We start from the raw sequence: 15,105 nt of genomic DNA on the forward strand, positions 1-15,105 counted from the left end.
AGATATTATTTCTCTGGATCAGATATAATCCTTCATGTTTCCTTTTGGTTCAGATCTGGTTTGTTTATGGTTCAAGTAGGATCCTTGAATAATGTATTCTAAATTTAGGGAATATGATTCCCAGTTGGAAGAAGGTAGGAAAATTTTTTGAAATTCGCCCCCATTCCACACCTTTCTTGCCGTCCATTAGATTGATCCTACCATTCTTTCACTTTAGTAATACGATTACTATTAAAAGAAATAACAGATTCATCACATACGGGGAACTGGAGAACGGTCTCTATGTTCTACATCCCTAGAAAGTAACACAACCGAAACTATGTCGGCTGAAATCCCCCAAAAGAGTTCCCATGATATAGTTAATCCCACGTGTCTGTGGCATTACCGACTTAGCCTCATCGGTGTTGACCGAATCACAAGGTTGGTAAAGGATGGTCCTTTGGATTTTCTAATTGTAGAAAATCTTCCCACCTATGAGTCTTGCCTACAAGGCAAGATGACGAAATGACCATTTAACGGTAAGCCTAAAAGATGTACAGGCACACTTGACGTAATACATACTGATGTATGTGGTCCCCTGAGTGTTAGGACACGAAATCAACCCGTGTATTTTATCACCTTCACAGATGATTTCTCACGATATGGTTACGTGTATTTAATGAGACACAAGTCTGAATCCTTTGAAAAGTTCAAAGAGTTTAGACAAGAGGTCGAGAAACAGTTAGGGAGAGAAATTAAAGCCCTTTGATCAGATCGAGGAGGCGAGTATCTCCTTGATGAATTCAGGGACTACTTAAAGGACAATGGGGTAGTATCACAATTAGCTCCTCCTGCTACACCACAACTTAACGGTATTATAGAGAGGAGGAATAGAACCTCATTGGATATGGTTCGGTCGCTTCTCGTACACTCAGAGTTACCCACATCCTTTTGGGGTTAGGCATTAGAGACTGTGATTTACGTGCTGAATCGGGTTCCAACCAAATCGGTTCCGAATACTCCATATGAATTTTGGACTGGAAAGAAACCAAGTGTCAAACACTTGATGATTTGGGGTTGTCTAGCACACATTAAAAGAATGAGTGTAGACAAGTTGGAATCCAAAACCAGTCATTGCCTATTTGTAGGCTATCCAAAAGGCTTTGTAGGTTACCAATCTTATGACCCAAGTGAGTTCTCTTATGGCCATGCTTAAATCCATTAGGATCCTGCTACCTATAGCAGCATACCATGATTATGAAATTTGGCAGATGGATGTCAAAACTACATTCTTGAATGGAGATCTTAATGAAGATATCTATATGCAGTAGCCGCAAGGCCTTATTGCTGCAGGTCAGGAAAACATGGTATGTAAACTCAATAGATCCATTTATGGACTTAAGCAAAATTCTAGAACCTGGAACATCCATTTTGACTCTGCTATCAAATCGTTTGACTTCGAGCAGAATCCAGATGAACCCTGTGTCTACAAGAAGTACAGTGGAGATAAGGTTACCTTTTTGGTTCTGTATGTAGATGACATTCTACTCATTGGGAATGATGTAGGAATGTTAACTACGGTAAAAGTATGGCTTTCATAGCAATTCTCCATGAAAGATCTTAGAGAAGCCTCCTATATACTAGGTCTTTGACTCTATAGAGATAGGTCAAAGCGGATAATAGGATTATCCCAATCTGCCTACATTGACAAAATAGTCAAAAGATACAGCATGGAAAACTCCAAGAAAGGAAATTTTCCTTTCAGGCACGGAGTCAATCTCTCCAAAAAAAATGTCTCCCAAGACTTCTGAGGAGATTGATGGCATGAAAGACGTTCCCTATGCCTCTGCCATAGAGAGTATCATGTATGCCATGCTGTGCACTCGTCCTGACATTGCTCAGGCAGTGAGTGTAGTAAGCAGATTTCAGGCCAACCCAGGGCAGGAGCACTGGACTGCTCTGTAAAACATACTTAAGTACCTTCAAAGGACAAAAGAGTTTTGTCTAGTATTCGATGGTAGCTCACTACAGATCCAAGGGTATACAGATGCCGATTTCCAATCAGATCCAGATGATAGAAAGTCTACATCTGGATATGTTTTCACATTAGGATTGTGTGCTGTTTGCTGGAAAAACAGCAAATAGGGGTCCACTACAGACTCCACGACCGAGGCCGAGTACATTGCCGCAAGTGAGGCTGCCAAAGAAGTCATGTGGATTAAGAAGTTCGTTCACAAGTTGGGAGTAGTTTCATCCAGCACATCACCCATCCCATTGTTGTGTGACAACAATGGAACTATTGCTCAGGCTAAGAAGCCTCGAGCCCACTCGAAGTCGAAGAACATTGAGAGGAAGTACCATGTACTGCAGGAGATTGTTGGTAGAGGGGACGTCTTGATTCAGAAGGTAGCGTTAGTGAAAAATGTAGTAGACCCATTGACAAAGCCACTATCACAGAAAGTGTTTGAGAAACACGTGGAAAGCATGGGTCTTCGGCTAGTACTTGATTGGACCTATGTGCAAGTGGGAGCTGTTAAACAGTTTTGCATGCCCTTAGCTTCAATTAAGATGATGTACTTTATGAGTTTATTGTAAATGAATAAAAGTGCATATTTGATTCATGTTCCCTTGGTATGTTTCTGTGTAATACCCTTAAACTGGACACTAAATGAGACTCGTGTTAGTTTAGAATGTTCATAGCCAGTGGGTCAGCCTGGGGAGACCTATCCTGATAAGGGTGACACTGTGGTGCCACAAAGTCGGTTGGGGTGGCCTGTCTCAGCTACCAGGGTGAGACCCTAGGCAGATATAGTGTAGGAGTAATTGAATCTTTGAACTAGACCAGATTTCCAGTATTACCCTGGACCTTGGAGATTGATGGGCATAACTAGAAAGTTGCACTCGACTCCTACAATGTTTTAATTCTTGGGATCCATATAAGCAGAGAGTGCAACATTGTTCCTTGCAGCCGAGGGAGAGGTCTTCTCTTGTTGGGCAGTGTATGATCATTATGGGCTGAGAGGTTGAGTGTAAGACCATTGAGGATAATACCTGATGGGCTAATCTTGCATCTGCCCACAGTCCCTGGGTGTTACAATGTGGCTTGGCCAGGGACCACTTAGGGTAAGTGTTGGGCCCATAGAGACCATGAGATGGTTTTCAGGGGTTGCACTATCCATAACAGTGTATTCGGCCAGGCCTTGTAACAAAGGTTGTGCCGAACCCATGTGGCTGATGTGTAGATCAATGTTTGGGTCCCACGCCATACAAGGAAGCCCAACTGGGCAACAGTTTGGAAGGCTAAGTGAATACATAACCTTTAATGGGCCTTAAGCCCATTCGAACTGGGCTCATTTCATTACTCACTTAAATGGGCGAATTCTGAGATGGATCAGCTAATAGGATTGGGCACTGTCCCTATCCACTCAAAGATTCCAAGATCTAAATAAGATTTAGATCTGAAAGCCTCCTAATTAGATTTGGAGATGGCTGATCTTATTTGCAGATAAGATAAGGGTTATCCCTTATCACTTAAAGGGACTTCTTATCCAAATATGATTTGGATTAGCAACTCCTAATGGGATTAGGAGCTGATCCCTTTAAGTCTATAAAAGGAAGAGGGGGGCGGTAGCCTTTAGACATGCAACCAGCACACTCTTGTCTTCAGAGCTGAGATCACAAGAAGAAAGAATTCTGCACCCAGGAAATACTCTCTTGCCGCCTCCTTCCTGCAACCGTCGCCTCCACTAGTTCGATCTCCAGTTCTTGGGAGAAATCAAGATTTGATCTTGATACCAATATTTTGGAGAAAAGATTGGTTGGAGCTGTATTCACTCACCATCCAGTTGATTCTTGCGAAGGGTCAAGTTCTTTTGGAAGAACACTGTTGATTTTGCTCCACCCTGTACTGCGCCATCTTCTGTGGGAGCAGATTTTGGATCCTTCCTTGGGCGTGAACACCACCATTGGGAGATACTGGTTCTCTGTATCAGGTATAATCCCTCCCTACTCCTTTTGGATCAGATCTGGTTCAGTTTATGGTTCAAGAATGATCCTTGAAAATAGGATTTTCTAAATAGGGAATCCGATTCCCAGTTGAAGGGAGAGAAAAATTTTTTGAAATTCGCCCCCTTATTCCGCAATCTTTGGGCATCTATGTGATGGATATCCTATCCCTTCATGAATCTCCCTATCACATGCACTCATATTAGCTGGAGGGAATAGTTAATTACACCCTAGTTTGATTTAGGTCAAACCAAAGTGACTCCCACTGACTTTCATAAAGTCAGATTTCGATCGGCCTTAATCGGCTAGGGTTTTGCACGTAACCTCTTGATGAGGTGTGGGGCCCACCACTGAGGGAGGTCATCCAATGACCAAAAGGGACACCATGGTAATGATGTGCATTCAGCCATGGTGTCCGCAAGAGCCACTGTCGATTGAGCATGGGCCAAACACTTATGGTCCATGTACGTAGCGCATCACACATCCATACATCTCATGCAGGGATAAATTGATCCAATCAATTAATCATCTGTAAAGCCCATTTGAAGCCCATTTTAATCCATAATATTAACAATTAACATCATCTAGATATATGGGCTGAATTTGGGTTACCCAGTTTAGCCCATATAGCTTTATCCTTTGAAGCGGGCTTTTGGAAGTTTTAACAATTTAAAATTGGGCCTTACGAGTTGGGCCGAATTAAATATCCAATTAATTATCAATCCTTAGGCCCATTAAACAAAAATAGGGCTGATATTCAGCCTTGATGGAACCCTAGATTCAGTCCAAACATTTTGAACCAATCTTGGTTCGAATGGGTCTAGGGTTTGATCTTTAATTGAATCTTCAATTCAAGAAAATAATCTGACATTAAAGAACTGATAAAACAAAATCAAGAATCAGTCAAACAGGGCTGTTCGTACAATCCATCCTGCAAAACAGAGGTTAGATCACAAATTGCAGTTTCACAAACTGCAAATCGCAGGTAGCGAATGTCCCATCTGTGAAATCTCCTTCCATGCGCCGCCATCTTCAATCCAAAAAAAAGAAATAGAAAACCTAATTTCCATTATAATTACATCAAATCGAATACCTAATACATTGAGTCTAAAAAATAAAAATAAAAAATATTTACAGACCAAATGTAATGAATAAATCAAGAAAATACAAATCTTGCAGGTACCTTGCGCAAATCAAGAATTCGATCTCCTCTTGTATGAACAGCCCATAAATCAAGAAAATCATAAAAAACTATTCTAAACAATAAATAGATTTATATAAATTAATCTCAGATTATTTGCCCATCAAATTTTGGGAACAAACTACCCAAAACCCATATCTGCGCAAATCGGGTAGAATGGCTTCTGCCCATTTGCGCAGGCTCAGATCTGAAACAAATTGGTTCAAGATTTGAACCATGGCTCTAATACCACTGAAGGTATAGGATATCCATCACATGGACACCCAAATTGATGAACCTACAATTTATCTATATTTTATGAGGTTTTTGCATGAAATTTTATGATGGTTTAATTAAATTTTGCCCTATTTTAACTTGATTGCAAGAAAGATTTCAGGGGGAGCCAAATCAACAAAAAGAAGGCAAAAGCAAGAAAAGAAAACCCAAAATTTATCAAGTTCAGCCCGGCCCAGCCATGAGAGCAAGAGAATTTCATTCGGCCCAAGAAGAGCAAGTGAAACTCTTTGGAAAATCCAAGGGAAGAAGCCTAGCAAGAAGGAAATTTCGGCCCAGCCCATTTTTAGCCCAAATAAAAGCCTAGAGTGTAGCCCACATGAGCTCAAAAGCAAGCTAAGTTGTAGCCCAAATAGCAGCCCAAAGGGAGCTAGGGGCGGCAACTTCTAGGAGTTTCTTGAAGAGAAGGAGGGAGCACTCTAGAAGGTTCATGAGGGGTGTAATACACCCCATTCTAGAGGCTTCAAGAAGGGGCAAGAGCCCCCTTGAAAAACTATATAAGGAGGCCTCTAGGAGGGGAGAAAGTTGTTCAATTGCTTGAGAGGAAGGCTCTCCCACTCTTAGAGGTTCGGCCACCTTGAGAGAAGAGAAGAGAAGAAGGCTAGGCGCAAGAAAGAAGAAGAAGAAGGGTTGAAGGAAGTTCAAGACAAGCAAGCTAGAAGAAGAAGGTGAGTTCGAATTGAGGGTTTGTGATTCAAAGATCTTTTGTAATAAATCATTTGTAGTTTCATTCTCTTTTGATTTGAATTCAGTTTCTTAGTTATATTTTCTTTCTTCTTTCTCCTTGTTTCCATTCTTCCTTGATGTATTTCAGCTTGTAAAATTTCAGTTCAGCAATCTAATTCTTTTTGATTCATTCAAATGGTCATGTATTGTACTTGAAGTTTCTTGAATAAGGGTGTGATTGTAGAGTAATTCGGCCAACTAACCTTCAAAACTCAGATCTGAATTCTCAGATCTGAGATTGCAAGATCTGAATTGCTTGAAAGAGAATTCAGATCTACAAATTTCAGATTGGGCGAATTAATCTACAGCTTGGAATTCCTAGAGTGCTTGAGAAAGACTCTAAGAATTCAGATCTACTATTCAAGAACTGAATTGAGTGCAAGGTTAGAGATAATTTGCACAATTCAGTTGGTGATCAATTCAGATTTGAATTGATGCCTTAGAAGTGTTTGAAGAAATGCATGCATGGGGATTAGATTCTTGCTAGAGATAGAAGAACCGTCACTCATGCATAGGATGAACATGCGCTTGAGAGAGGCTGTTCATGACCTTGGGGTTTCACCAAACCAAGGCTCAATCATGATTCATTCAAATGATCCAAATTGATAGATTGCTGAATTCTGAGATTGACATTTACTGCTTACTCTTCTAACCTGAACTGAAGGCAATTGGACCAATGATTTAGATAGATTTTAATTTAGGAATTCTTAGCTTTCATTAGAGTTTTGATTTATTTGTTGATCAGATAAGAAGTGCTCAATTTAGTATTGGTAATTGTTTCCTAAATCCTCATGGGAACGATACTTCACTCACTACTTTATTACTTGAACGGCTAGTGCACTTGCAAGTGTCACAATGAGCCACACATCAAGTTTTTGGCGCCGCTGCTGGGGATTTATAGAAGCAATATTAGGAAACATTGAGCATTCTTAATCTGGTATCATTCAACATTGCATTCATAGTTGGTTTAATTTGCTTAACTTTACATTTTAGTTTTGAATGCAACTGCTGTACTACTGTAGTTATGTTTCTTCTTTTTTAAGTAGATTACTTTCTTTTTCTGGTTTCAGTTTCATTTTAATAAAGGCATATTTGATTTCTATTCAATCTTGGTGTTGTTCCCTTCAAAAAGAAAAAAAAAATCACATAAACATGAGTGTTGCAGATCTGAGTTGCATTCGGCACTCAGATCAGCAGATTTCAGATCTGCAGCACTCAGCCGAAAAGAGTTGCTTGTGTTTCAGACTTTATTTTTTTTTCTTTCTTTCATTACAAAAAGAAAAAAACAAATGAAAAAAAAGGGGAGATGTTTTGAACAAACCAGAGGAGCAATTGAGAATTCGGATCAGAACTCAGATCTGAGTTCAGATCTGAATTCTGCTATTGCAAATCTGCAACAGTTCAGATCTGAGTTCCTCTGAACTCAGACCTGAACTGATGAAATTTTGAGGGGAATTGGGTGTCATCACCACCCCAATTCACCCTAGGGCACTTCTGCTATTCCCCAAAAACAATTTGGTAGCAATAACTGAAGGTAAGGCAATTGAGAATTCAGATCCAAACTCAGACTTGAGTTCAGATCTGAATTCTGCTGTTACAGATCTACTCAGTTCAGATCTGAATTCCTCTTAACTCAGATCTGAACCGATGCAAGTTTGAGGTGAATTGGGTGCCATCACTACCCCAATCCACCCTATGATACATCCAACCTGCCTCAAGGGTGAATGGATAGCAAAGAATGAGAGAAATTCAAATCTGAAATGCAGTTGATATGATGTGAGGACTGAACTGATACAGAGCATACTATGAATTCTGGGTGGACTGAATTCTTGGCTTTACCCACTTGTACCCAATCTAAATTTGCTGAGGATGTGTGTTTGGATTGAATAATTGTGATGCCTCACATATTCAATAAAAGCAGCAGTGCATTCCACTAGCATTCAGAGCTGTAGCAGGGCTGCTACAGTACAGCAATTAGCATGAAACTCCACTGCTGATCTAGTTAACTCTCTTTCCCATTGATGATCTACTTCATATTTGATTGCTGATTTAGTGTAGCTGGTAGATGTAGTTCTTCAGATGTAGTTCTTCAGCATTGCATTCATAGTTGGTTTAATTTGCTTAATCTTTCATTTTTGCTTTGAATGCAACTGTTGTATTACTGTAGTTATGCTTCTTTTCTCTTTAGTAGATTACTTTATTTTCCTTGTTTCAGTTTAATTTTAATAAAAGGAGACCTGTTTTGCTTTCTATCTTGAAGTTATTACCCTCTAAAAGAAAAAAAATCACAAAATCATGAGTGTTGCAGATCTGAGTTGCATTCGGCACTCAGATCTGCTATAGCAGAACTGCAGCACTCAACCGAAAAAAAAAAAAAAAAAATTAAAATGAGTTCAGATCTGAATTGCATTCATCAATCAGACCTGCACTCATCCAAAAAGATTTTGGTTGCATTGTTGTATTTTGTTTTATATTTATAAAAAAAAAAAAAGAAAATAAAAAGATAAAGAAAATAAAAAGAAAACAATGAAAAAATAGCATGTGAGTTTTCAAATCTGAAACTCAGATTTGAAGTTCAGATCTGAGTTCAGCCGGTTGCAGGACTGCATTCTGCTAGGTTCAGATTTGAGTTCATCTGAACTCAGACCTGAACCCACTCTATTTTGATGTGAATTTGGGTAGTGACAGCACCCAATTCACAATTTAATGCATCAGACTTGCCTCATTGATGAAAATTTAAGCCATGAATGGTAAAATCGGATCTGAAGTGCATGAGAATTTGAGGCAGTATAAGTACATGATCTGAAATTTTTGTGAACTTGATGTTTTGTTATCTTTTAAATCACTTGCACCCGATCTGAATTGGCTGTGGATTGATGTTTGGATTGGATTAGGACTGATGTTTGTGAGGCCTAAAAAGTCCAAAAAGAGCTTCATATTTTTGATGTAATGGTATTCAGATCTAAATCAAGGCTGCTTTCATTATAAAATTGCAGATCTGATTTCAGGTCTCTGCAATCAATTGAGGCATACAAGACATATAAGTTGGGACTTGAAATAAGAAGTCTTAAACTCTTGAGTTCAGACTTATTTCAAACCTATTTGCATCATAATGCAGACTTATTGATGTTAGGTTTTTTTTGTAAGACTGTTCTCAAAAGCTAAGACTTCAGGTCTGATTCTATTAAGAGCCTGAAGAGCAGCCTAAAGATACTAAATTCAGCAATTCATTTTAGATCTGATTATAGTAGATGTTAGATATGTTTACTTCTATTTAGTCTAGAATAGTGTGTAATAATATCTATTGCTAATTTAGCTAGCTTTCTTTTTCATTAATGATCTACTTCACACTTGAATGCTGGTTTTCAGTAATGGAGCTCTGTTTTTCTTGTTTATAAAAAAAAAAAAAAAAGGGAGAGAGAGAGAGAGAGAAAAAGAGTGAAGCAAATGACTTTGGTTTGTCTTATTAATTACTTGGCTTTGTATATTTTTCTTGTATAGCTAGTAGATTAGGATTACTTACATTCTTTTGAATTGTGAATAGTAGTTTTTTTTTTTTTTTTTTTTTTGGTTTAAATTATTTTTAGTTAGAACAAAGCTTCTGATCTCTGTTGCAAGTAAATTCTAGCAGAAGAGGCTCCCACCAAAAGAACTCTTGCATATCTGGAAATTAATCTTCAAGAAATCCTCTTTACCCTTCTCTTTACTTGGTATTTCTCTTGTTGGTTTTATTGTGATCCCCTAACAGTAGGAACATTGAGGACAATGTTCATCTTAAGTGTGGGGGAGTGAGCCCGAGGTTAGGGTATGGGGGCTGAAACCATGCACCTCATGCACCCCAACACACATATGCAGGCAATGACATAACCAAAAAAAAAGACTGGATCCCCTCAAGTTCATTACTATTTATTTGATGATTATTTTTAAGAAGGAATTCAATGAGTTGAGGGAGACTGATGTACTTGTTAAGTTTTTATTCTTGTGAATGACCCAATTTGATATATGCATGAGAAAAGGGGAGCTGAATATGCTTTTCAGCATGACTAGCCCTAACTATCTTCATGTGTATGGAAGCCCTTGATTTCATGGTTAATGGTCAAGAAAGCTAATGCACATCTGAAGTGTTGATTCTTGAGGTTCAATAATTGCAAAGAAGGTTCAAAAGCCCAAATTGACTCCGCTATTCTGAGCTGAATTGTAAAACTAGCAGCTTAGAACATGAGTCCTATTTACCTACCTCAAGCAAGTGACCAGTGTGAGATGGAGCATAAGATGCACTCACACCAAAAAAAAAAAGAGCGAGAAAAGTGTGTGAGATGGAGCATAAAATGCACTCACAACAAAAAAAAAAAAAAAAAAAAGAAAAGGGTGAGATGGAGCATAAGATGCACTCACCCCTAGAATTAAGAAATTGTGGTGATAGCTGAGGTTCAAAGGGGCACTCTAAAGTTGAACTCTCATTGATATTCAGTTACAAATGTGAAACTTAGTGAAATTTGATTATTAACCTTGACAATTAAGGAGCTGATTTATATATGAATTAGGAGTGATGGCTAGACTATGATGAAATTCATATTCTCCTTTCCTTGGATCTGATACATATCTTAATTGGTAATTTACAAGAATAAGAGTTGAGCACTTACAAAAGTTCCCCGACTACTCAATGCATTTCTATCTTAAAAAGTTCACCAGGTAAATGGTGAGAACAGAAGGGGGGAATGTTAAGTTTATGGCTGATGTCTTTGCTTGAGGACAAGCAAAAACTTAAGTGTGGGGGTATTTGATGAACCTACAATTTATCTATATTTTATGAGGTTTTTGCATGAAATTTTATGATGGTTTAATTAAAAATTGTCCTATTTTAACTTGATTGCAAGAAAGATTTCAGGGGGAGCCAAATCAACAAAAAGAAGGCAAAAGCAAGAAAAGAAAACCCAAAATTTATCAAGTTCAGCCCGGCCCAGCCATGAGAGCAAGAGAATTTCATTCGGCCCAAGAAGAGCAAGTGAAACTCTTTGGAAAATCCAAGGGAAGAAGCCTAGCAAGAAGGAAATTTCGGCCCAGCCCATTTTTAGCCCAAATAAAAGCCTAGAGTGTAGCCCACATGAGCTCAAAAGCAAGCTAAGTTGTAGCCCAAATAGCAGCCCAAAGGGAGCTAGGGGCGGCAACTTCTAGGAGTTTCTTGAAGAGAAGGAGGGAGCACTCTAGAAGGTTCATGAGGGGTGTAATACACCCCATTCTAGAGGCTTCAAGAAGGGGCAAGAGCCCCCTTGAAAAACTATATAAGGAGGCCTCTAGGAGGGGAGAAAGTTGTTCAATTGCTTGAGAGGAAGGCTCTCCCACTCTTAGAGGTTCGGCCACCTTGAGAGAAGAGAAGAGAAGAAGGCTAGGCGCAAGAAAGAAGAAGAAGAAGGGTTGAAGGAAGTTCAAGACAAGCAAGCTAGAAGAAGAAGGTGAGTTCGAATTGAGGGTTTGTGATTCAAAGATCTTTTGTAATAAATCATTTGTAGTTTCATTCTCTTTTGATTTGAATTCAGTTTCTTAGTTATATTTTCTTTCTTCTTTCTCCTTGTTTCCAATCTTCCTTGATGTATTTCAGCTTATAAAATTTCAGTTCAGCAATCTAATTCTTTTTGATTCATTCAAATGGTCATGTATTGTACTTGAAGTTTCTTGAATAAGGGTGTGATTGTAGAGTAATTCGGCCAACTAACCTTCAAAACTCAGATCTGAATTCTCAGATCTGAGATTGCAAGATCTGAATTGCTTGAAAGAGAATTCAGATCTGCAAATTTCAGATTGGGCGAATTAATCTACAGCTTGGAATTCCTAGAGTGCTTGAGAGAGACTCTAAGAATTCAGATCTACTATTCAAGAACTGAATTGAGTGCAAGGTTAGAGATAATTTGCACAATTCAGTTGGTGATCAATTCAGATTTGAATTGATGCCTTAGAAGTGTTTGAAGAAATGCATGCATGGGGATTAGATTCTTGCTAGAGATAGAAGAACCGTCACTCATGCATAGGATGAACATGCGCTTGAGAGAGGCTGTTCATGACCTTGGGGTTTCACCAAACCAAGGCTCAATCATGATTCATTCAAATGATCCAAATTGATAGATTGCTGAATTCTGAGATTGATATTTACTGCTTACTCTTCTAACCTGAACTGAAGGCAATTGGACCAATGATTTAGATAGATTTTAATTTAGGAATTCTTAGCTTTCATTAGAGTTTTGATTTATTTGTTGATCAGATAAGAAGTGCTCAATTTAGTATTGGTAATTGTTTCCTAAATCCTCGTGGGAACGATACTTCACTCACTACTTTATTACTTGAACGGCTAGTGCACTTGCTAGTGTCACAATGAGCCACACATCACAAATCTTGCGGAATGGACAGGGCGAATTTCAAAAATTTCTCCCATCTTTGTAGGGAATCGAATTCCCTATTATAGAAAAACATGTTTTTCAAGGATTAATCTTGAACCATTAAAAAAACTAGATCTGAACCAAAAGGAGTAGGAAGGAGGATGTACCTAATACGGAGAAATAATATCTCCCAATGGAGGTGTTCACGCCCAAGCAAGGATCCAAAGACTACTCCCACTGAAGATGGCGTAGTGTAGGATGGAGCAGAATCAGCAATGTTCTTCAAAAGAACTTGACCCTTCGCAAGAATCAATTGGATGGCTTGTGAGTACAACTCCAATCAATATTTTTCCCAAAAGATTGATATCAAGATCAGATCTTGATTTCTCCCAAGAACTAGAGATCGAATTGGAGATAATGGCGACGGCAGGAAGGAGGCAGCAAGAGTGATTTCACAGGGTGCAGAATTCTCTCTTCTTGTGATTTTAGCTCTCAAGATAAGAGTTTTTGGGTTGCATATCTAAAGGCTGCCGCCCCCTCCTCCTTTTATAGATTTATAGGGATCAACTCCTAATCCTATTAGGAACAGCTGATCCAAATTATATTTGGGTTAGAAGTCCCTTTAAGTGATAAGGAAGAACCTTTATCTTATCTGCAGATCAGATCAGCCATCTACTAATCTAATTAGGAGGCTTTCAGATTTAAATCTTATTTAGATCTTAGACTCTCTAAGTGGATAGGTCTAGGCCCAATCCCATGAGCTGATCCACCTCAGAATTCGCCCCTTTTAATTGACTAATCAAATCAGCCCAGTTCAAAATGGGCTTAAGGCCCAATTAAGGTTATGTGCTCACTTCGTCTTCCAAACCACTACCCAATTAGGCTTCCTTGTATGGCATGGAACCCAAACATTGATCTACACATCAGCCACATGGGTTCAGCCCAGCCTTTGTTACAAGGCCAGGCCGAATACACTGTTAAGGACAGTGCACCCCCTAAAACCCATCTTATGGGCTCTATGGGCCCAACACTTACCCTAAGTGGTCCCTGGGCCAAACCACCTTGTAACACCCACAGACTGTGGGTAGATGCAAGATTAGCCCATCAGGTATTATCCTCAATGGTCTTACACTTAACCTCTCATCCCATAATGATCATACACTGCCTGACAATAGAGGACCTCTCCCTCGGTTGCAAGGAACATTGTTGCGCTCTCTGCTTACATGGATCCCAGGAATTAAAACCTTTTGCAAATCATTTCAAAACCATAATATATATTCTCTTATATTTCATATAAAATATATTTTGTGAAACAAATCTCAACGATTGTATCGGTTGCTGGCAGTCTTGGTTTCCATCAATGAGAGTGCATCCCCAAACATTACCTTTGTCCGACAAAGGGGCTGATCCTGTCACTATGATCATCCACTCAGATGAGTTCTTAGACTATCCCAACATACCCAGGTTTTGACCCCCGCTAAGGATCTCTCTGAGTGGTACATCAAAGATAGCCCAATCCGACACGTAGTGTAGTATCATAATCGAGTCTAGGGTCGAGTGTAACTTTCCAGTTTTTGCCGATCAATCTCCAAGGTCTAGGGTAATACTGGAAATCTGGTCCAGTTCATAGATTCAATTAATCCTACATTGTATGTGCCTAAGGTCTCACCCGGGCAGTTGAGACAAGCCACCCCAACCGACTTGGTGGCACCACAGTGTCAGCCTTGTCAGGATAGATCTCCCCAAACTGACCCACTGGCTGCGAACATTCTAAACTAACATGAGTCTCATTAAGTGTCCAGTTTAAGGGTATTACACAGAAGCATTCCAAGGGAAAATGAATCAAATATGCACTTTTATTCATTTACAATAAACTCATAAAGTACATCATTCTGATTGAAGCTAAGGACATACAAAACTGTCTAACATTTTATCTTTTTATTATTTTTTTTTTTGCATAAGAAGTACAAGGGCATCACCATTCTGATCCATGAACTCATTGATCGTGGTCTCAACATGTCTAACACAGCAAGTTCTAGAATAATCAAACCATGTTTGATAGATATTTATGTGAAAATCAATCAAACCCTCATGCGGATGAATTTGTATGCATCTTGCCTATTGATCGATTAAAATAATGAGGTACAATATGCAGCCAAAAAAATTTAGTTAGTCATGCTTGCATCCTATCCTATCTATTCAGCCTAAGCACATGATTCCTGATAAGTTGAAATCATTCCAGGATAAGTTTCCAGGGAGCAGAAATTTCAAAAGGAAAAGTCAAGAAGTGATGATCGAAGCATGCTAGGGTTATCCCAAATTCCACCAGATTTCCCTAATCCCCCCACACTTAAGTTATACATTCTCCCCAATGTATGTGGTTATGCATATAGTAGAAGGATTTGGGGAAACTTCCCTGTGTGCCTTGTTGGGTTCCTTCAGATATAAAATCAATTGCTAAACACATAAATCAAAACCAAACAAAATAACAAAATTAATTAAACATAATGGGTTTTCTCCCATAAGCGCAATTGTTTAACGTCGTTATGC

This window comes from Nelumbo lutea, chromosome 4, assembly GCF_056320005.1.
Source record: "Nelumbo lutea isolate HS-2025 chromosome 4, American lotus-T2T, whole genome shotgun sequence".
NCBI lineage: Eukaryota > Viridiplantae > Streptophyta > Magnoliopsida > Proteales > Nelumbonaceae > Nelumbo > Nelumbo lutea.